The sequence below is a fragment of the Notolepis coatsorum genome, assembly GCF_963971535.1.
Source record: "Notolepis coatsorum genome assembly, chromosome: 4".
NCBI lineage: Eukaryota > Metazoa > Chordata > Actinopteri > Aulopiformes > Paralepididae > Notolepis > Notolepis coatsorum.
Window position 1 is genome coordinate 121,202,878 of NC_140168.1, and position 23,998 is coordinate 121,226,875.

Sequence of the window (23,998 nt, forward strand, 5' to 3'; positions counted from 1 at the left end):
GTAAAACCTAGGTGTAGTCATTGTAGAACCTAGGTGTAGTCATTGTAGAACCTAGGTGTAGTCCTTATAGAACCTAGGTGTAGTCCTTGTAGAACCTAGGTGTAGACATTGTAGAACCTAGGTGTAGTCATTATAGAACCTAGGTGTAGTCCTTATAGAACCTAGGTGTAGTCATTGTAGAACCTAGGTGTAGTCATTGTAGAACCTAGGTGTAGTCCTTGTAGAACATAGGTGTAGTCCTTGTAGAACATAGGTGTAGTCCTTATAGAACCTAGGTGTAGTCATTGTAGAACCTATGTGTAGTCATTGTAGAACCTAGGTGTAGTCCTAGTAGAACCTAGGTGTAGTCATTGTAGAACCTAGGTGTAGTCCTTGTAGAACCTAGGTGTAGTCCTTGTAGAACCTAGGTGTAGTCCTTATAGAACCTAGGTGTAGTCCTTGTAGAACCTAGGTGTAGTCATTGTAGAACCTAGGTGTAGTCATTGTAGAACCTAGGTGTAGTCCTTATATAACCTAGGTGTAGTCCTTATAGAACCTAGGTGTAGTCCTTGTAGAACCTAGGTGTAGTCCTTGTAGAACCTAGGTGTAGTCCTTATAGAACCTAGGTGCAGTCCTTGTAGAACCTAGGTGTAGTCCTTGTAGAACCTAGGTGTAGTCATTGTAGAACCTAGGTGCAGTCCTTGTAGAACCTAGGTGTAGTCCTTGTAGAACCTAGGTGTAGTCCTTGTAGAACCTAGGTGTAGTCCTTATAGAACCTAGGTGCAGTCCTTGTAGAACCTAGGTGTAGTCCTTGTAGAACCTAGGTGTAGTCCTTGTAGAACCTAGGTGTAGTCATTGTAGAACCTAGGTGTAGTCATTGTAGAACCTAGGTGTAGTCCTTATAGAACCTAGGTGTAGTCATTGTAGAACCTAGGTGTAGTCATTGTAGAACCTAGGTGTAGTCATTGTAGAACCTAGGTGTAGTCATTGTAGAACCTAGGTGTAGTCCTTATAGAACCTAGGTGTAGTCCTTGTAGAACCTAGGTGTAGACATTGTAGAACCTAGGTGTAGTCATTATAGAACCTAGGTGTAGTCCTTATAGAACCTAGGTGTAGTCATTGTAGAACCTAGGTGTAGTCATTGTAGAACCTAGGTGTAGTCCTTGTAGAACCTAGGTGTAGTCCTTGTAGAACCTAGGTGTAGTCCTTATAGAACCTAGGTGTAGTCATTGTAGAACCTAGGTGTAGTCCTAGTAGAACCTAGGTGTAGTCATTGTAGAACCTAGGTGTAGTCCTTGTAGAACCTAGGTGTAGTCCTTGTAGAACCTAGGTGTAGTCCGTGTAGAACCTAGGTGTAGTCATTGTAGAACCTAGGTGTAGTCATTGTAGAACCTAGGTGTAGTCCTTATAGAACCTAGGTGTAGTCATTGTAGAACCTAGGTGTAGTCATTGTAGAACCTAGGTGTAGTCATTGTAGAACCTAGGTGTAGTCATTGTAGAACCTAGGTGTAGTCCTTATAGAACCTAGGTGTAGTCCTTGTAGAACCTAGGTGTAGACATTGTAGAACCTAGGTGTAGTCATTATAGAACCTAGGTGTAGTCCTTATAGAACCTAGGTGTAGTCATTGTAGAACCTAGGTGTAGTCATTGTAGAACCTAGGTGTAGTCCTTGTAGAACCTAGGTGTAGTCCTTGTAGAACCTAGGTGTAGTCCTTATAGAACCTAGGTGTAGTCATTGTAGAACCTATGTGTAGTCATTGTAGAACCTAGGTGTAGTCCTAGTAGAACCTAGGTGTAGTCATTGTAGAACCTAGGTGTAGTCCTTGTAGAACCTAGGTGTAGTCCTTGTAGAACCTAGGTGTAGTCCTTATAGAACCTAGGTGTAGTCCTTGTAGAACCTAGGTGTAGTCATTGTAGAACCTAGGTGTAGTCATTGTAGAACCTAGGTGTAGTCCTTATAGAACCTAGGTGTAGTCCTTATAGAACCTAGGTGTAGTCCTTGTAGAACCTAGGTGTAGTCCTTGTAGAACCTAGGTGTAGTCCTTATAGAACCTAGGTGCAGTCCTTGTAGAACCTAGGTGTAGTCATTGTAGAACCTAGGTGTAGTCATTGTAGAACCTAGGTGCAGTCCTTGTAGAACCTAGGTGTAGTCCTTGTAGAACCTAGGTGTAGTCCTTGTAGAACCTAGGTGTAGTCCTTATAGAACCTAGGTGCAGTCCTTGTAGAACCTAGGTGTAGTCATTGTAGAACCTAGGTGTAGTCCTTGTAGAACCTAGGTGTAGTCATTGTAGAACCTAGGTGTAGTCATTGTAGAACCTAGGTGTAGTCCTTATAGAACCTAGGTGTAGTCATTGTAGAACCTAGGTGTAGTCCTTATAGAACCTAGGTGTAGTCCTTGTAGAACCTAGGTGTAGTCCTTGGAGAACCTAGGTGTAGTCCTTGTAGAACCTAGGTGTAGTCCTTGTAGAACCTAGGTGTAGTCATTGTAGAACCTAGGTGTAGTCCTTGTAGAACCTCGGTGTAGTCCTTGTAGAACCTAGGTGTAGTCCTTGTAGAACCTAGGTGTAGTCCTTATAGAACCTAGGTGTAGTCATTGTAGAACCTAGCTGTAGTCATTGTAGAACCTAGGTGTAGTCCTTATAGAACCTAGGTGTAGTCCTTGCAGAACCTAGGTGTAGTCCTTATATAACCTAGGTGTAGTCCTTGTAGAACCTAGGTGTAGTCCTTGTAGAACCTAGGTGTAGTCATCGTAGAACCTAGGTGTAGTCATTGTAGAACCTAGGTGTAGTCCTTGTAGAACATAGGTGTAGTCATTGTAGAACCTAGGTGTAGTCATTGTAGAACCTAGGTGTAGTCATTGTAGAACCTAGGTGTAGTCCTTGTAGAACCTAGGTGTAGTCATTGTAGAACCTAGGTGTAGTCCTTGTAGAACCTAGGTGTAGTCATTGTAGAACCTAGGTGTAGTCATTGTAGAACCTAGGTGTAGTCATTGTAGAACCTAGGTGTAGTCCTTATAGAACCTAGGTGTAGTCCTTGTAGAACCTAGGTGTAGACATTGTAGAACCTAGGTGTAGTCATTATAGAACCTAGGTGTAGTCCTTATAGAACCTAGGTGTAGTCATTGTAGAACCTAGGTGTAGTCATTGTAGAACCTAGGTGTAGTCCTTGTAGAACCTAGGTGTAGTCCTTGTAGAACCTAGGTGTAGTCCTTATAGAACCTAGGTGCAGTCCTTGTAGAACCTAGGTGTAGTCCTTGTAGAACCTAGGTGTAGTCCTTGTAGAACCTAGGTGTAGTCATTGTAGAACCTAGGTGTAGTCATTGTAGAACCTAGGTGTAGTCATTGTAGAACCTAGGTGTAGTCATTGTAGAACCTAGGTGTAGTCATTGTAGAACCTAGGTGTAGTCCTTATAGAACCTAGGTGTAGTCCTTGTAGAACCTAGGTGTAGACATTGTAGAACCTAGGTGTAGTCATTATAGAACCTAGGTGTAGTCCTTATAGAACCTAGGTGTAGTCATTGTAGAACCTAGGTGTAGACATTGTAGAACCTAGGTGTAGTCATTATAGAACCTAGGTGTAGTCCTTATAGAACCTAGGTGTAGTCATTGTAGAACCTAGGTGTAGTCATTGTAGAACCTAGGTGTAGTCCTTGTAGAACCTAGGTGTAGTCCTTGTAGAACCTAGGTGTAGTCCTTATAGAACCTAGGTGTAGTCATTGTAGAACCTATGTGTAGTCATTGTAGAACCTAGGTGTAGTCCTAGTAGAACCTAGGTGTAGTCATTGTAGAACCTAGGTGTAGTCCTTGTAGAACCTAGGTGTAGTCCTTGTAGAACCTAGGTGTAGTCCTTATATAACCTAGGTGTAGTCCTTGTAGAACCTAGGTGTAGTCATTGTAGAACCTAGGTGTAGTCATTGTAGAACCTAGGTGTAGTCCTTATAGAACCTAGGTGTAGTCCTTATATAACCTAGGTGTAGTCCTTGTAGAACCTAGGTGTAGTCCTTGTAGAACCTAGGTGTAGTCCTTATAGAACCTAGGTGCAGTCCTTGTAGAACCTAGGTGTAGTCATTGTAGAACCTAGGTGTAGTCATTGTAGAACCTAGGTGCAGTCCTTGTAGAACCTAGGTGTAGTCCTTGTAGAACCTAGGTGTAGTCATTGTAGAACCTAGGTGTAGTCATTGTAGAACCTAGGTGTAGTCATTGTAGAACCTAGGTGTAGTCCTTATAGAACCTAGGTGTAGTCCTTGTAGAACCTAGGTGTAGACATTGTAGAACCTAGGTGTAGTCATTATAGAACCTAGGTGTAGTCCTTATAGAACCTAGGTGTAGTCATTGTAGAACCTAGGTGTAGTCATTGTAGAACCTAGGTGTAGTCCTTGTAGAACCTAGGTGTAGTCCTTATAGAACCTAGGTGCAGTCCTTGTAGAACCTAGGTGTAGTCCTTGTAGAACCTAGGTGTAGTCATTGTAGAACCTAGGTGCAGTCCTTGTAGAACCTAGGTGTAGTCCTTGTAGAACCTAGGTGTAGTCATTGTAGAACCTAGGTGTAGTCATTGTAGAACCTAGGTGTAGTCATTGTAGAACCTAGGTGTAGTCCTTGTAGAACCTAGGTGTAGTCCTTATATAACCTAGGTGTAGTCCTTGTAGAACCTAGGTGTAGTCCTAGTAGAACCTAGGTGTAGTCATTGTAGAACCTAGGTGTAGTCCTTGTAGAACCTAGGTGTAGTCCTTGTAGAACCTAGGTGTAGTCCTTATATAACCTAGGTGTAGTCCTTGTAGAACCTAGGTGTAGTCATTGTAGAACCTAGGTTTAGTCATTGTAGAACCTAGGTGTAGTCCTTATAGAACCTAGGTGTAGTCCTTATATAACCTAGGTGTAGTCCTTGTAGAACCTAGGTGTAGTCCTTGTAGAACCTAGGTGTAGTCCTTATAGAACCTAGGTGCAGTCCTTGTAGAACCTAGGTGTAGTCCTTGTAGAACCTAGGTGTAGTCATTGTAGAACCTAGGTGCAGTCCTTGTAGAACCTAGGTGTAGTCATTGTAGAACCTAGGTGTAGTCCTTATAGAACCTAGGTGTAGTCCTTGTAGAACCTAGGTGTAGACATTGTAGAACCTAGGTGTAGTCATTATAGAACCTAGGTGTAGTCCTTATAGAACCTAGGTGTAGTCATTGTAGAATCTAGGTGTAGTCATTGTAGAACCTAGGTGTAGTCCTTGTAGAACCTAGGTGTAGTCCTTGTAGAACCTAGGTGTAGTCCTTATAGAACCTAGGTGCAGTCCTTGTAGAACCTAGGTGTAGTCCTTGTAGAACCTAGGTGTAGTCCTTGTAGAACCTAGGTGTAGTCATTGTAGAACCTAGGTGTAGTCATTGTAGAACCTAGGTGTAGTCATTGTAGAACCTAGGTGTAGTCATTGTAGAACCTAGGTGTAGTCATTGTAGAACCTAGGTGTAGTCCTTATAGAACCTAGGTGTAGTCCTTGTAGAACCTAGGTGTAGACATTGTAGAACCTAGGTGTAGTCATTATAGAACCTAGGTGTAGTCCTTATAGAACCTAGGTGTAGTCATTGTAGAACCTAGGTGTAGTCATTGTAGAACCTAGGTGTAGTCCTTGTAGAACCTAGGTGTAGTCCTTGTAGAACCTAGGTGTAGTCCTTATAGAACCTAGGTGTAGTCATTGTAGAACCTATGTGTAGTCATTGTAGAACCTAGGTGTAGTCCTAGTAGAACCTAGGTGTAGTCATTGTAGAACCTAGGTGTAGTCCTTGTAGAACCTAGGTGTAGTCCTTGTAGAACCTAGGTGTAGTCCTTGTAGAACCTAGGTGTAGTCATTGTAGAACCTAGGTGTAGTCATTGTAGAACCTAGGTGTAGTCCTTATAGAACCTAGGTGTAGTCATTGTAGAACCTAGGTGTAGTCATTGTAGAACCTAGGTGTAGTCATTGTAGAACCTAGGTGTAGTCATTGTAGAACCTAGGTGTAGTCCTTATAGAACCTAGGTGTAGTCCTTGTAGAACCTAGGTGTAGACATTGTAGAACCTAGGTGTAGTCATTATAGAACCTAGGTGTAGTCCTTATAGAACCTAGGTGTAGTCATTGTAGAACCTAGGTGTAGTCATTGTAGAACCTAGGTGTAGTCCTTGTAGAACCTAGGTGTAGTCCTTGTAGAACCTAGGTGTAGTCCTTATAGAACCTAGGTGTAGTCATTGTAGAACCTATGTGTAGTCATTGTAGAACCTAGGTGTAGTCCTAGTAGAACCTAGGTGTAGTCATTGTAGAACCTAGGTGTAGTCCTTGTAGAACCTAGGTGTAGTCCTTGTAGAACCTAGGTGTAGTCCTTATATAACCTAGGTGTAGTCTTTGTAGAACCTAGGTGTAGTCATTGTAGAACCTAGGTGTAGTCATTGTAGAACCTAGGTGTAGTCCTTATAGAACCTAGGTGTAGTCCTTATATAACCTAGGTGTAGTCCTTGTAGAACCTAGGTGTAGTCCTTGTAGAACCTAGGTGTAGTCCTTATAGAACCTAGGTGCAGTCCTTGTAGAACCTAGGTGTAGTCCTTGTAGAACCTAGGTGTAGTCATTGTAGAACCTAGGTGCAGTCCTTGTAGAACCTAGGTGTAGTCCTTGTAGAACCTAGGTGTAGTCATTGTAGAACCTAGGTGTAGTCATTGTAGAACCTAGGTGTAGTCATTGTAGAACCTAGGTGTAGTCCTTATAGAACCTAGGTGTAGTCCTTGTAGAACCTAGGTGTAGACATTGTAGAACCTAGGTGTAGTCATTATAGAACCTAGGTGTAGTCCTTATAGAACCTAGGTGTAGTCATTGTAGAACCTAGGTGTAGTCATTGTAGAACCTAGGTGTAGTCCTTGTAGAACCTAGGTGTAGTCCTTATAGAACCTAGGTGCAGTCCTTGTAGAACCTAGGTGTAGTCCTTGTAGAACCTAGGTGTAGTCATTGTAGAACCTAGGTGCAGTCCTTGTAGAACCTAGGTGTAGTCCTTGTAGAACCTAGGTGTAGTCATTGTAGAACCTAGGTGTAGTCATTGTAGAACCTAGGTGTAGTCATTGTAGAACCTAGGTGTAGTCCTTGTAGAACCTAGGTGTAGTCCTTATATAACCTAGGTGTAGTCCTTGTAGAACCTAGGTGTAGTCCTAGTAGAACCTAGGTGTAGTCATTGTAGAACCTAGGTGTAGTCCTTGTAGAACCTAGGTGTAGTCCTTGTAGAACCTAGGTGTAGTCATTGTAGAACCTAGGTGTAGTCCTTATAGAACCTAGGTGTAGTCCTTGTAGAACCTAGGTGTAGACATTGTAGAACCTAGGTGTAGTCATTATAGAACCTAGGTGTAGTCCTTATAGAACCTAGGTGTAGTCATTGTAGAACCTAGGTGTAGTCATTGTAGAACCTAGGTGTAGTCCTTGTAGAACCTAGGTGTAGTCCTTGTAGAACCTAGGTGTAGTCCTTATAGAACCTAGGTGTAGTCATTGTAGAACCTATGTGTAGTCATTGTAGAACCTAGGTGTAGTCCTAGTAGAACCTAGGTGTAGTCATTGTAGAACCTAGGTGTAGTCCTTGTAGAACCTAGGTGTAGTCCTTGTAGAACCTAGGTGTAGTCCTTATATAACCTAGGTGTAGTCTTTGTAGAACCTAGGTGTAGTCATTGTAGAACCTAGGTGTAGTCATTGTAGAACCTAGGTGTAGTCCTTATAGAACCTAGGTGTAGTCCTTATATAACCTAGGTGTAGTCCTTGTAGAACCTAGGTGTAGTCCTTGTAGAACCTAGGTGTAGTCCTTATAGAACCTAGGTGCAGTCCTTGTAGAACCTAGGTGTAGTCCTTGTAGAACCTAGGTGTAGTCATTGTAGAACCTAGGTGCAGTCCTTGTAGAACCTAGGTGTAGTCCTTGTAGAACCTAGGTGTAGTCATTGTAGAACCTAGGTGTAGTCATTGTAGAACCTAGGTGTAGTCATTGTAGAACCTAGGTGTAGTCCTTATAGAACCTAGGTGTAGTCCTTGTAGAACCTAGGTGTAGACATTGTAGAACCTAGGTGTAGTCATTATAGAACCTAGGTGTAGTCCTTATAGAACCTAGGTGTAGTCATTGTAGAACCTAGGTGTAGTCATTGTAGAACCTAGGTGTAGTCCTTGTAGAACCTAGGTGTAGTCCTTATAGAACCTAGGTGCAGTCCTTGTAGAACCTAGGTGTAGTCCTTGTAGAACCTAGGTGTAGTCATTGTAGAACCTAGGTGCAGTCCTTGTAGAACCTAGGTGTAGTCCTTGTAGAACCTAGGTGTAGTCATTGTAGAACCTAGGTGTAGTCATTGTAGAACCTAGGTGTAGTCATTGTAGAACCTAGGTGTAGTCCTTGTAGAACCTAGGTGTAGTCCTTATATAACCTAGGTGTAGTCCTTGTAGAACCTAGGTGTAGTCCTAGTAGAACCTAGGTGTAGTCATTGTAGAACCTAGGTGTAGTCCTTGTAGAACCTAGGTGTAGTCCTTGTAGAACCTAGGTGTAGTCCTTATATAACCTAGGTGTAGTCCTTGTAGAACCTAGGTGTAGTCATTGTAGAACCTAGGTGTAGTCATTGTAGAACCTAGGTGTAGTCCTTATAGAACCTAGGTGTAGTCCTTATATAACCTAGGTGTAGTCCTTGTAGAACCTAGGTGTAGTCCTTGTAGAACCTAGGTGTAGTCCTTATAGAACCTAGGTGCAGTCCTTGTAGAACCTAGGTGTAGTCCTTGTAGAACCTAGGTGTAGTCATTGTAGAACCTAGGTGCAGTCCTTGTAGAACCTAGGTGTAGTCATTGTAGAACCTAGGTGTAGTCCTTATAGAACCTAGGTGTAGTCCTTGTAGAACCTAGGTGTAGTCCTTGTAGAACCTAGGTGTAGTCCTTATAGAACCTAGGTGTAGTCATTGTAGAACCTATGTGTAGTCATTGTAGAACCTAGGTGTAGTCCTAGTAGAACCTAGGTGTAGTCATTGTAGAACCTAGGTGTAGTCCTTGTAGAACCTAGGTGTAGTCCTTGTAGAACCTAGGTGTAGTCCTTGTAGAACCTAGGTGTAGTCATTGTAGAACCTAGGTGTAGTCATTGTAGAACCTAGGTGTAGTCCTTATAGAACCTAGGTGTAGTCATTGTAGAACCTAGGTGTAGTCATTGTAGAACCTAGGTGTAGTCATTGTAGAACCTAGGTGTAGTCATTGTAGAACCTAGGTGTAGTCCTTATAGAACCTAGGTGTAGTCCTTGTAGAACCTAGGTGTAGACATTGTAGAACCTAGGTGTAGTCATTATAGAACCTAGGTGTAGTCCTTATAGAACCTAGGTGTAGTCATTGTAGAACCTAGGTGTAGTCATTGTAGAACCTAGGTGTAGTCCTTGTAGAACCTAGGTGTAGTCCTTGTAGAACCTAGGTGTAGTCCTTATAGAACCTAGGTGTAGTCATTGTAGAACCTATGTGTAGTCATTGTAGAACCTAGGTGTAGTCCTAGTAGAACCTAGGTGTAGTCATTGTAGAACCTAGGTGTAGTCCTTGTAGAACCTAGGTGTAGTCCTTGTAGAACCTAGGTGTAGTCCTTATATAACCTAGGTGTAGTCCTTGTAGAACCTAGGTGTAGTCATTGTAGAACCTAGGTGTAGTCATTGTAGAACCTAGGTGTAGTCCTTATAGAACCTAGGTGTAGTCCTTATATAACCTAGGTGTAGTCCTTGTAGAACCTAGGTGTAGTCCTTGTAGAACCTAGGTGTAGTCCTTATAGAACCTAGGTGCAGTCCTTGTAGAACCTAGGTGTAGTCCTTGTAGAACCTAGGTGTAGTCATTGTAGAACCTAGGTGTAGTCATTGTAGAACCTAGGTGCAGTCCTTGTAGAACCTAGGTGTAGTCCTTGTAGAACCTAGGTGTAGTCATTGTAGAACCTAGGTGTAGTCATTGTAGAACCTAGGTGTAGTCATTGTAGAACCTAGGTGTAGTCATTGTAGAACCTAGGTGTAGTCCTTGTAGAACCTAGGTGTAGTCATTGTAGAACCTAGGTGTAGTCATTGTAGAACCTAGGTGTAGTCATTGTAGAACCTAGGTGTAGTCATTGTAGAACCTAGGTGTAGTCCTTATAGAACCTAGGTGTAGTCCTTGTAGAACCTAGGTGTAGACATTGTAGAACCTAGGTGTAGTCATTATAGAACCTCGGTGTAGTCCTTATAGAACCTAGGTGTAGTCATTGTAGAACCTAGGTGTAGTCATTGTAGAACCTAGGTGTAGTCCTTGTAGAACCTAGGTGTAGTCCTTGTAGAACCTAGGTGTAGTCCTTATAGAACCTAGGTGTAGTCATTGTAGAACCTATGTGTAGTCATTGTAGAACCTAGGTGTAGTCCTAGTAGAACCTAGGTGTAGTCATTGTAGAACCTAGGTGTAGTCCTTGTAGAACCTAGGTGTAGTCCTTGTAGAACCTAGGTGTAGTCCTTATAGAACATAGGTGTAGTCCTTGTAGAACCTAGGTGTAGTCATTGTAGAACCTAGGTGTAGTCATTGTAGAACCTAGGTGTAGTCCTTATAGAACCTAGGTGTAGTCCTTATAGAACCTAGGTGTAGTCCTTGTAGAACCTAGGTGTAGTCCTTGTAGAACCTAGGTGTAGTCCTAGTAGAACCTAGGTGTAGTCATTGTAGAACCTAGGTGTAGTCCTTGTAGAACCTAGGTGTAGTCCTTGTAGAACCTAGGTGTAGTCCTTATAGAACATAGGTGTAGTCCTTGTAGAACCTAGGTGTAGTCATTGTAGAACCTAGGTGTAGTCATTGTAGAACCTAGGTGTAGTCCTTATAGAACCTAGGTGTAGTCCTTATAGAACCTAGGTGTAGTCCTTGTAGAACCTAGGTGTAGTCCTTGTAGAACCTAGGTGTAGTCCTTGTAGAACCTAGGTGTAGTCATTGTAGAACCTAGGTGTAGTCCTTGTAGAACCTAGGTGTAGTCCTTGTAGAACCTAGGTGTAGTCCTTATAGAACCTAGGTGTAGTCCTTATAGAACCTAGGTGTAGTCATTATAGAACCTAGGTGTAGTCCTTATAGAACCTAGGTGTAGTCATTATAGAACCTAGGTGTAGTCATTGTATAACCTAGGTGTAGTCCTTGTAGAACCTAGGTGTAGTCATTATATAACCTAGGTGTAGTCATTGTAGAACCTAGGTGTAGTCATTGTAGAACCTAGGTGTAGTCCTTGTAGAACCTAGGTGTAGTCATTGTATAACCTAGGTGTAGTCCTTGTAGAACCTAGGTGTAGTCATTGTATAACCTAGGTGTAGTCCTTGTAGAACCTAGGTGTAGTCCTTATAGAACCTAGGTGTAGTCATTATAGAACCTAGGTGTAGTCCTTATAGAACCTAGGTGTAGTCATTGTAGAACCTAGGTGTAGTCCTTGTATAACCTAGGTGTAGTCATTGTAGAACCTAGGTGTAGTCCTTGTAGAACCTAGGTGTAGTCATTGTATAACCTAGGTGTAGTCCTTGTAGAACCTAGGTGTAGTCATTGTAGAACCTAGGTGTAGTCCTTGTAGAACCTAGGTGTAGTCCTTGGAGAACCTAGGTGTAGTCCTTGTAGAACCTAGGTGTAGTCATTGTAGAACCTAGGTGTAGTCCTTATAGAACCTAGGTGTAGTCCTTATAGAACCTAGGTGTAGTCCTTGTAGAACCTAGGTGTAGTCCTTGTAGAACCTAGGTGTAGTCCTTGTAGAACCTAGGTGTAGTCCTTGTAGAACCTAGGTGTAGTCATTGTAGAACCTAGGTGTAGTCCTTATAGAACCTAGGTGTAGTCCTTGTAGAAGCTAGGTGTAGTCATTGTAGAACCTAGGTGTAGTCCTTGTAGAAGCTAGGTGTAGTCATTGTAGAACCTAGGTGTAGTCATTGTAGAACCTAGGTGTAGTCCTTGTAGAACCTAGGTGTAGTCCTTGTAGAACCTAGGTGTAGTCCTTATAGAACCTAGGTGTAGTCCTTATAGAACCTAGGTGTAGTCCTTGTAGAACCTAGGTGTAGTCCTTGTAGAACATAGGTGTAGTCCTTATAGAACCTAGGTGCAGTCCTTGTAGAACCTAGGTGTAGTCCTTGTAGAACCTAGGTGTAGTCATTGTAGAACCTAGGTGTAGTCCTTATATAACCTAGGTGTAGTCCTTATAGAACCTAGGTGTAGTCCTTGTAGAACCTAGGTGTAGTCATTGTAGAACCTAGGTGTAGTCATTGTAGAACCTAGGTGTAGTCCTTATAGAACCTAGGTGTAGTCATTGTAGAACCTAGGTGTAGTCCTTATAGAACCTAGGTGTAGTCCTTGTAGAACCTAGGTGTAGTCCTTGGAGAACCTAGGTGTAGTCCTTGTAGAACCTAGGTGTAGTCCTTGTAGAACCTAGGTGTAGTCATTGTAGAACCTAGGTGTAGTCCTTGTAGAACCTCGGTGTAGTCCTTGTAGAACCTAGGTGTAGTCCTTGTAGAACCTAGGTGTAGTCCTTATAGAACCTAGGTGTAGTCATTGTAGAACCTAGCTGTAGTCATTGTAGAACCTAGGTGTAGTCCTTATAGAACCTAGGTGTAGTCCTTGCAGAACCTAGGTGTAGTCCTTATATAACCTAGGTGTAGTCCTTATAGAACCTAGGTGTAGTCCTTGTAGAACCTAGGTGTAGTCCTTGTAGAACCTAGGTGTAGTCATCGTAGAACCTAGGTGTAGTCATTGTAGAACCTAGGTGTAGTCCTTGTAGAACATAGGTGTAGTCATTGTAGAACCTAGGTGTAGTCATTGTAGAACCTAGGTGTAGTCATTGTAGAACCTAGGTGTAGTCCTTGTAGAACCTAGGTGTAGTCATTGTAGAACCTAGGTGTAGTCCTTGTAGAACCTAGGTGTAGTCATTGTAAAACCTAGGTGTAGTCATTGTAGAACCTAGGTGTAGTCATTGTAGAACCTAGGTGTAGTCCTTATAGAACCTAGGTGTAGTCCTTGTAGAACCTAGGTGTAGACATTGTAGAACCTAGGTGTAGTCATTATAGAACCTAGGTGTAGTCCTTATAGAACCTAGGTGTAGTCATTGTAGAACCTAGGTGTAGTCATTGTAGAACCTAGGTGTAGTCCTTGTAGAACATAGGTGTAGTCCTTGTAGAACATAGGTGTAGTCCTTATAGAACCTAGGTGTAGTCATTGTAGAACCTATGTGTAGTCATTGTAGAACCTAGGTGTAGTCCTAGTAGAACCTAGGTGTAGTCATTGTAGAACCTAGGTGTAGTCCTTGTAGAACCTAGGTGTAGTCCTTGTAGAACCTAGGTGTAGTCCTTATAGAACCTAGGTGTAGTCCTTGTAGAACCTAGGTGTAGTCATTGTAGAACCTAGGTGTAGTCATTGTAGAACCTAGGTGTAGTCCTTATATAACCTAGGTGTAGTCCTTATAGAACCTAGGTGTAGTCCTTGTAGAACCTAGGTGTAGTCCTTGTAGAACCTAGGTGTAGTCCTTATAGAACCTAGGTGCAGTCCTTGTAGAACCTAGGTGTAGTCCTTGTAGAACCTAGGTGTAGTCATTGTAGAACCTAGGTGCAGTCCTTGTAGAACCTAGGTGTAGTCCTTGTAGAACCTAGGTGTAGTCCTTGTAGAACCTAGGTGTAGTCCTTATAGAACCTAGGTGCAGTCCTTGTAGAACCTAGGTGTAGTCCTTGTAGAACCTAGGTGTAGTCCTTGTAGAACCTAGGTGTAGTCATTGTAGAACCTAGGTGTAGTCATTGTAGAACCTAGGTGTAGTCCTTATAGAACCTAGGTGTAGTCATTGTAGAACCTAGGTGTAGTCATTGTAGAACCTAGGTGTAGTCATTGTAGAACCTAGGTGTAGTCATTGTAGAACCTAGGTGTAGTCCTTATAGAACCTAGGTGTAGTCCTTGTAGAACCTAGGTGTAGACATTGTAGAACCTAGGTGTAGTCATTATAGAACCTAGGTGTAGTCCTTATAGAACCTAGGTGTAGTCATTGTAGAACCTAGGTGTAGTCATTGTAGAACCTAGGTGTAGTCCTTGTAGAACCTAGGTGTAGTCCTTGTAGAACCTAGGTGTAGTCCTTATAGAACCTAGGTGTAGTCATTGTAGAACCTAGGTGTAGTCCTAGTAGAACCTAGGTGTAGTCATTGTAGAACCTAGGTGTAGTCCTTGTAGAACCTAGGTGTAGTCCTTGTAGAACCTAGGTGTAGTCCGTGTAGAACCTAGGTGTAGTCATTGTAGAACCTAGGTGTAGTCATTGTAGAACCTAGGTGTAGTCCTTATAGAACCTAGGTGTAGTCATTGTAGAACCTAGGTGTAGTCATTGTAGAACCTAGGTGTAGTCATTGTAGAACCTAGGTGTAGTCATTGTAGAACCTAGGTGTAGTCCTTATAGAACCTAGGTGTAGTCCTTGTAGAACCTAGGTGTAGACATTGTAGAACCTAGGTGTAGTCATTATAGAACCTAGGTGTAGTCCTTATAGAACCTAGGTGTAGTCATTGTAGAACCTAGGTGTAGTCATTGTAGAACCTAGGTGTAGTCCTTGTAGAACCTAGGTGTAGTCCTTGTAGAACCTAGGTGTAGTCCTTATAGAACCTAGGTGTAGTCATTGTAGAACCTATGTGTAGTCATTGTAGAACCTAGGTGTAGTCCTAGTAGAACCTAGGTGTAGTCATTGTAGAACCTAGGTGTAGTCCTTGTAGAACCTAGGTGTAGTCCTTGTAGAACCTAGGTGTAGTCCTTATAGAACCTAGGTGTAGTCCTTGTAGAACCTAGGTGTAGTCATTGTAGAACCTAGGTGTAGTCATTGTAGAACCTAGGTGTAGTCCTTATAGAACCTAGGTGTAGTCCTTATAGAACCTAGGTGTAGTCCTTGTAGAACCTAGGTGTAGTCCTTGTAGAACCTAGGTGTAGTCCTTATAGAACCTAGGTGCAGTCCTTGTAGAACCTAGGTGTAGTCATTGTAGAACCTAGGTGTAGTCATTGTAGAACCTAGGTGCAGTCCTTGTAGAACCTAGGTGTAGTCCTTGTAGAACCTAGGTGTAGTCCTTGTAGAACCTAGGTGTAGTCCTTATAGAACCTAGGTGCAGTCCTTGTAGAACCTAGGTGTAGTCATTGTAGAACCTAGGTGTAGTCCTTGTAGAACCTAGGTGTAGTCATTGTAGAACCTAGGTGTAGTCATTGTAGAACCTAGGTGTAGTCCTTATAGAACCTAGGTGTAGTCATTGTAGAACCTAGGTGTAGTCCTTATAGAACCTAGGTGTAGTCCTTGTAGAACCTAGGTGTAGTCCTTGGAGAACCTAGGTGTAGTCCTTGTAGAACCTAGGTGTAGTCCTTGTAGAACCTAGGTGTAGTCATTGTAGAACCTAGGTGTAGTCCTTGTAGAACCTCGGTGTAGTCCTTGTAGAACCTAGGTGTAGTCCTTGTAGAACCTAGGTGTAGTCCTTATAGAACCTAGGTGTAGTCATTGTAGAACCTAGCTGTAGTCATTGTAGAACCTAGGTGTAGTCCTTATAGAACCTAGGTGTAGTCCTTGCAGAACCTAGGTGTAGTCCTTATATAACCTAGGTGTAGTCCTTGTAGAACCTAGGTGTAGTCCTTGTAGAACCTAGGTGTAGTCATCGTAGAACCTAGGTGTAGTCATTGTAGAACCTAGGTGTAGTCCTTGTAGAACATAGGTGTAGTCATTGTAGAACCTAGGTGTAGTCATTGTAGAACCTAGGTGTAGTCATTGTAGAACCTAGGTGTAGTCCTTGTAGAACCTAGGTGTAGTCATTGTAGAACCTAGGTGTAGTCCTTGTAGAACCTAGGTGTAGTCATTGTAGAACCTAGGTGTAGTCATTGTAGAACCTAGGTGTAGTCATTGTAGAACCTAGGTGTAGTCCTTATAGAACCTAGGTGTAGTCCTTGTAGAACCTAGGTGTAGACATTGTAGAACCTAGGTGTAGTCATTATAGAACCTAGGTGTAGTCCTTATAGAACCTAGGTGTAGTCATTGTAGAACCTAGGTGTAGTCATTGTAGAACCTAGGTGTAGTCCTTGTAGAACCTAGGTGTAGTCCTTGTAGAACCTAGGTGTAGTCCTTATAGAACCTAGGTGCAGTCCTTGTAGAACCTAGGTGTAGTCCTTGTAGAACCTAGGTGTAGTCCTTGTAGAACCTAGGTGTAGTCATTGTAGAACCTAGGTGTAGTCATTGTAGAACCTAGGTGTAGTCATTGTAGAACCTAGGTGTAGTCATTGTAGAACCTAGGTGTAGTCATTGTAGAACCTAGGTGTAGTCCTTATAGAACCTAGGTGTAGTCCTTGTAGAACCTAGGTGTAGACATTGTAGAACCTAGGTGTAGTCATTATAGAACCTAGGTGTAGTCCTTATAGAACCTAGGTGTAGTCATTGTAGAACCTAGGTGTAGACATTGTAGAACCTAGGTGTAGTCATTATAGAACCTAGGTGTAGTCCTTATAGAACCTAGGTGTAGTCATTGTAGAACCTAGGTGTAGTCATTGTAGAACCTAGGTGTAGTCCTTGTAGAACCTAGGTGTAGTCCTTGTAGAACCTAGGTGTAGTCCTTATAGAACCTAGGTGTAGTCATTGTAGAACCTATGTGTAGTCATTGTAGAACCTAGGTGTAGTCCTAGTAGAACCTAGGTGTAGTCATTGTAGAACCTAGGTGTAGTCCTTGTAGAACCTAGGTGTAGTCCTTGTAGAACCTAGGTGTAGTCCTTATATAACCTAGGTGTAGTCCTTGTAGAACCTAGGTGTAGTCATTGTAGAACCTAGGTGTAGTCATTGTAGAACCTAGGTGTAGTCCTTATAGAACCTAGGTGTAGTCCTTATATAACCTAGGTGTAGTCCTTGTAGAACCTAGGTGTAGTCCTTGTAGAACCTAGGTGTAGTCCTTATAGAACCTAGGTGCAGTCCTTGTAGAACCTAGGTGTAGTCATTGTAGAACCTAGGTGTAGTCATTGTAGAACCTAGGTGCAGTCCTTGTAGAACCTAGGTGTAGTCCTTGTAGAACCTAGGTGTAGTCATTGTAGAACCTAGGTGTAGTCATTGTAGAACCTAGGTGTAGTCATTGTAGAACCTAGGTGTAGTCCTTATAGAACCTAGGTGTAGTCCTTGTAGAACCTAGGTGTAGACATTGTAGAACCTAGGTGTAGTCATTATAGAACCTAGGTGTAGTCCTTATAGAACCTAGGTGTAGTCATTGTAGAACCTAGGTGTAGTCATTGTAGAACCTAGGTGTAGTCCTTGTAGAACCTAGGTGTAGTCCTTATAGAACCTAGGTGCAGTCCTTGTAGAACCTAGGTGTAGTCCTTGTAGAACCTAGGTGTAGTCATTGTAGAACCTAGGTGCAGTCCTTGTAGAACCTAGGTGTAGTCCTTGTAGAACCTAGGTGTAGTCATTGTAGAACCTAGGTGTAGTCATTGTAGAACCTAGGTGTAGTCATTGTAGAACCTAGGTGTAGTCCTTGTAGAACCTAGGTGTAGTCCTTATATAACCTAGGTGTAGTCCTTGTAGAACCTAGGTGTAGTCCTAGTAGAACCTAGGTGTAGTCATTGTAGAACCTAGGTGTAGTCCTTGTAGAACCTAGGTGTAGTCCTTGTAGAACCTAGGTGTAGTCCTTATATAACCTAGGTGTAGTCCTTGTAGAACCTAGGTGTAGTCATTGTAGAACCTAGGTTTAGTCATTGTAGAACCTAGGTGTAGTCCTTATAGAACCTAGGTGTAGTCCTTATATAACCTAGGTGTAGTCCTTGTAGAACCTAGGTGTAGTCCTTGTAGAACCTAGGTGTAGTCCTTATAGAACCTAGGTGCAGTCCTTGTAGAACCTAGGTGTAGTCCTTGTAGAACCTAGGTGTAGTCATTGTAGAACCTAGGTGCAGTCCTTGTAGAACCTAGGTGTAGTCATTGTAGAACCTAGGTGTAGTCCTTATAGAACCTAGGTGTAGTCCTTGTAGAACCTAGGTGTAGACATTGTAGAACCTAGGTGTAGTCATTATAGAACCTAGGTGTAGTCCTTATAGAACCTAGGTGTAGTCATTGTAGAATCTAGGTGTAGTCATTGTAGAACCTAGGTGTAGTCCTTGTAGAACCTAGGTGTAGTCCTTGTAGAACCTAGGTGTAGTCCTTATAGAACCTAGGTGCAGTCCTTGTAGAACCTAGGTGTAGTCCTTGTAGAACCTAGGTGTAGTCCTTGTAGAACCTAGGTGTAGTCATTGTAGAACCTAGGTGTAGTCATTGTAGAACCTAGGTGTAGTCATTGTAGAACCTAGGTGTAGTCATTGTAGAACCTAGGTGTAGTCATTGTAGAACCTAGGTGTAGTCCTTATAGAACCTAGGTGTAGTCCTTGTAGAACCTAGGTGTAGACATTGTAGAACCTAGGTGTAGTCATTATAGAACCTAGGTGTAGTCCTTATAGAACCTAGGTGTAGTCATTGTAGAACCTAGGTGTAGTCATTGTAGAACCTAGGTGTAGTCCTTGTAGAACCTAGGTGTAGTCCTTGTAGAACCTAGGTGTAGTCCTTATAGAACCTAGGTGTAGTCATTGTAGAACCTATGTGTAGTCATTGTAGAACCTAGGTGTAGTCCTAGTAGAACCTAGGTGTAGTCATTGTAGAACCTAGGTGTAGTCCTTGTAGAACCTAGGTGTAGTCCTTGTAGAACCTAGGTGTAGTCCTTGTAGAACCTAGGTGTAGTCATTGTAGAACCTAGGTGTAGTCATTGTAGAACCTAGGTGTAGTCCTTATAGAACCTAGGTGTAGTCATTGTAGAACCTAGGTGTAGTCATTGTAGAACCTAGGTGTAGTCATTGTAGAACCTAGGTGTAGTCATTGTAGAACCTAGGTGTAGTCCTTATAGAACCTAGGTGTAGTCCTTGTAGAACCTAGGTGTAGACATTGTAGAACCTAGGTGTAGTCATTATAGAACCTAGGTGTAGTCCTTATAGAACCTAGGTGTAGTCATTGTAGAACCTAGGTGTAGTCATTGTAGAACCTAGGTGTAGTCCTTGTAGAACCTAGGTGTAGTCCTTGTAGAACCTAGGTGTAGTCCTTATAGAACCTAGGTGTAGTCATTGTAGAACCTATGTGTAGTCATTGTAGAACCTAGGTGTAGTCCTAGTAGAACCTAGGTGTAGTCATTGTAGAACCTAGGTGTAGTCCTTGTAGAACCTAGGTGTAGTCCTTGTAGAACCTAGGTGTAGTCCTTATATAACCTAGGTGTAGTCTTTGTAGAACCTAGGTGTAGTCATTGTAGAACCTAGGTGTAGTCATTGTAGAACCTAGGTGTAGTCCTTATAGAACCTAGGTGTAGTCCTTATATAACCTAGGTGTAGTCCTTGTAGAACCTAGGTGTAGTCCTTGTAGAACCTAGGTGTAGTCCTTATAGAACCTAGGTGCAGTCCTTGTAGAACCTAGGTGTAGTCCTTGTAGAACCTAGGTGTAGTCATTGTAGAACCTAGGTGCAGTCCTTGTAGAACCTAGGTGTAGTCCTTGTAGAACCTAGGTGTAGTCATTGTAGAACCTAGGTGTAGTCATTGTAGAACCTAGGTGTAGTCATTGTAGAACCTAGGTGTAGTCCTTATAGAACCTAGGTGTAGTCCTTGTAGAACCTAGGTGTAGACATTGTAGAACCTAGGTGTAGTCATTATAGAACCTAGGTGTAGTCCTTATAGAACCTAGGTGTAGTCATTGTAGAACCTAGGTGTAGTCATTGTAGAACCTAGGTGTAGTCCTTGTAGAACCTAGGTGTAGTCCTTATAGAACCTAGGTGCAGTCCTTGTAGAACCTAGGTGTAGTCCTTGTAGAACCTAGGTGTAGTCATTGTAGAACCTAGGTGCAGTCCTTGTAGAACCTAGGTGTAGTCCTTGTAGAACCTAGGTGTAGTCATTGTAGAACCTAGGTGTAGTCATTGTAGAACCTAGGTGTAGTCATTGTAGAACCTAGGTGTAGTCCTTGTAGAACCTAGGTGTAGTCCTTATATAACCTAGGTGTAGTCCTTGTAGAACCTAGGTGTAGTCCTAGTAGAACCTAGGTGTAGTCATTGTAGAACCTAGGTGTAGTCCTTGTAGAACCTAGGTGTAGTCCTTGTAGAACCTAGGTGTAGTCCTTATATAACCTAGGTGTAGTCCTTGTAGAACCTAGGTGTAGTCATTGTAGAACCTAGGTGTAGTCATTGTAGAACCTAGGTGTAGTCCTTATAGAACCTAGGTGTAGTCCTTATATAACCTAGGTGTAGTCCTTGTAGAACCTAGGTGTAGTCCTTGTAGAACCTAGGTGTAGTCCTTATAGAACCTAGGTGCAGTCCTTGTAGAACCTAGGTGTAGTCCTTGTAGAACCTAGGTGTAGTCATTGTAGAACCTAGGTGCAGTCCTTGTAGAACCTAGGTGTAGTCATTGTAGAACCTAGGTGTAGTCCTTATAGAACCTAGGTGTAGTCCTTGTAGAACCTAGGTGTAGTCCTTGTAGAACCTAGGTGTAGTCCTTATAGAACCTAGGTGTAGTCATTGTAGAACCTATGTGTAGTCATTGTAGAACCTAGGTGTAGTCCTAGTAGAACCTAGGTGTAGTCATTGTAGAACCTAGGTGTAGTCCTTGTAGAACCTAGGTGTAGTCCTTGTAGAACCTAGGTGTAGTCCTTGTAGAACCTAGGTGTAGTCATTGTAGAACCTAGGTGTAGTCATTGTAGAACCTAGGTGTAGTCCTTATAGAACCTAGGTGTAGTCATTGTAGAACCTAGGTGTAGTCATTGTAGAACCTAGGTGTAGTCATTGTAGAACCTAGGTGTAGTCATTGTAGAACCTAGGTGTAGTCCTTATAGAACCTAGGTGTAGTCCTTGTAGAACCTAGGTGTAGACATTGTAGAACCTAGGTGTAGTCATTATAGAACCTAGGTGTAGTCCTTATAGAACCTAGGTGTAGTCATTGTAGAACCTAGGTGTAGTCATTGTAGAACCTAGGTGTAGTCCTTGTAGAACCTAGGTGTAGTCCTTGTAGAACCTAGGTGTAGTCCTTATAGAACCTAGGTGTAGTCATTGTAGAACCTATGTGTAGTCATTGTAGAACCTAGGTGTAGTCCTAGTAGAACCTAGGTGTAGTCATTGTAGAACCTAGGTGTAGTCCTTGTAGAACCTAGGTGTAGTCCTTGTAGAACCTAGGTGTAGTCCTTATATAACCTAGGTGTAGTCCTTGTAGAACCTAGGTGTAGTCATTGTAGAACCTAGGTGTAGTCATTGTAGAACCTAGGTGTAGTCCTTATAGAACCTAGGTGTAGTCCTTATATAACCTAGGTGTAGTCCTTGTAGAACCTAGGTGTAGTCCTTGTAGAACCTAGGTGTAGTCCTTATAGAACCTAGGTGCAGTCCTTGTAGAACCTAGGTGTAGTCCTTGTAGAACCTAGGTGTAGTCATTGTAGAACCTAGGTGTAGTCATTGTAGAACCTAGGTGCAGTCCTTGTAGAACCTAGGTGTAGTCCTTGTAGAACCTAGGTGTAGTCATTGTAGAACCTAGGTGTAGTCATTGTAGAACCTAGGTGTAGTCATTGTAGAACCTAGGTGTAGTCATTGTAGAACCTAGGTGTAGTCCTTGTAGAACCTAGGTGTAGTCATTGTAGAACCTAGGTGTAGTCATTGTAGAACCTAGGTGTAGTCATTGTAGAACCTAGGTGTAGTCATTGTAGAACCTAGGTGTAGTCCTTATAGAACCTAGGTGTAGTCCTTGTAGAACCTAGGTGTAGACATTGTAGAACCTAGGTGTAGTCATTATAGAACCTCGGTGTAGTCCTTATAGAACCTAGGTGTAGTCATTGTAGAACCTAGGTGTAGTCATTGTAGAACCTAGGTGTAGTCCTTGTAGAACCTAGGTGTAGTCCTTGTAGAACCTAGGTGTAGTCCTTATAGAACCTAGGTGTAGTCATTGTAGAACCTATGTGTAGTCATTGTAGAACCTAGGTGTAGTCCTAGTAGAACCTAGGTGTAGTCATTGTAGAACCTAGGTGTAGTCCTTGTAGAACCTAGGTGTAGTCCTTGTAGAACCTAGGTGTAGTCCTTATAGAACATAGGTGTAGTCCTTGTAGAACCTAGGTGTAGTCATTGTAGAACCTAGGTGTAGTCATTGTAGAACCTAGGTGTAGTCCTTATAGAACCTAGGTGTAGTCCTTATAGAACCTAGGTGTAGTCCTTGTAGAACCTAGGTGTAGTCCTTGTAGAACCTAGGTGTAGTCCTTGTAGAACCTAGGTGTAGTCATTGTAGAACCTAGGTGTAGTCCTTGTAGAACCTAGGTGTAGTCCTTGTAGAACCTAGGTGTAGTCCTTATAGAACCTAGGTGTAGTCCTTATAGAACCTAGGTGTAGTCATTATAGAACCTAGGTGTAGTCCTTATAGAACCTAGGTGTAGTCATTATAGAACCTAGGTGTAGTCATTGTATAACCTAGGTGTAGTCCTTGTAGAACCTAGGTGTAGTCATTATATAACCTAGGTGTAGTCATTGTAGAACCTAGGTGTAGTCATTGTAGAACCTAGGTGTAGTCCTTGTAGAACCTAGGTGTAGTCATTGTATAACCTAGGTGTAGTCCTTGTAGAACCTAGGTGTAGTCATTGTATAACCTAGGTGTAGTCCTTGTAGAACCTAGGTGTAGTCCTTATAGAACCTAGGTGTAGTCATTATAGAACCTAGGTGTAGTCCTTATAGAACCTAGGTGTAGTCATTGTAGAACCTAGGTGTAGTCCTTGTATAACCTAGGTGTAGTCATTGTAGAACCTAGGTGTAGTCCTTGTAGAACCTAGGTGTAGTCATTGTATAACCTAGGTGTAGTCCTTGTAGAACCTAGGTGTAGTCATTGTAGAACCTAGGTGTAGTCCTTGTAGAACCTAGGTGTAGTCCTTGGAGAACCTAGGTGTAGTCCTTGTAGAACCTAGGTGTAGTCATTGTAGAACCTAGGTGTAGTCCTTATAGAACCTAGGTGTAGTCCTTATAGAACCTAGGTGTAGTCCTTGTAGAACCTAGGTGTAGTCCTTGTAGAACCTAGGTGTAGTCCTTGTAGAACCTAGGTGTAGTCCTTGTAGAACCTAGGTGTAGTCATTGTAGAACCTAGGTGTAGTCCTTATAGAACCTAGGTGTAGTCCTTGTAGAAGCTAGGTGTAGTCATTGTAGAACCTAGGTGTAGTCCTTGTAGAAGCTAGGTGTAGTCATTGTAGAACCTAGGTGTAGTCATTGTAGAACCTAGGTGTAGTCCTTGTAGAACCTAGGTGTAGTCCTTGTAGAACCTAGGTGTAGTCCTTATAGAACCTAGGTGTAGTCCTTATAGAACCTAGGTGTAGTCCTTGTAGAACCTAGGTGTAGTCCTTGTAGAACATAGGTGTAGTCCTTATAGAACCTAGGTGCAGTCCTTGTAGAACCTAGGTGTAGTCCTTGTAGAACCTAGGTGTAGTCATTGTAGAACCTAGGTGTAGTCCTTATATAACCTAGGTGTAGTCCTTATAGAACCTAGGTGTAGTCCTTGTAGAACCTAGGTGTAGTCATTGTAGAACCTAGGTGTAGTCATTGTAGAACCTAGGTGTAGTCCTTATAGAACCTAGGTGTAGTCATTGTAGAACCTAGGTGTAGTCCTTATAGAACCTAGGTGTAGTCCTTGTAGAACCTAGGTGTAGTCCTTGGAGAACCTAGGTGTAGTCCTTGTAGAACCTAGGTGTAGTCCTTGTAGAACCTAGGTGTAGTCATTGTAGAACCTAGGTGTAGTCCTTGTAGAACCTCGGTGTAGTCCTTGTAGAACCTAGGTGTAGTCCTTGTAGAACCTAGGTGTAGTCCTTATAGAACCTAGGTGTAGTCATTGTAGAACCTAGCTGTAGTCATTGTAGAACCTAGGTGTAGTCCTTATAGAACCTAGGTGTAGTCCTTGCAGAACCTAGGTGTAGTCCTTATATAACCTAGGTGTAGTCCTTATAGAACCTAGGTGTAGTCCTTGTAGAACCTAGGTGTAGTCCTTGTAGAACCTAGGTGTAGTCATCGTAGAACCTAGGTGTAGTCATTGTAGAACCTAGGTGTAGT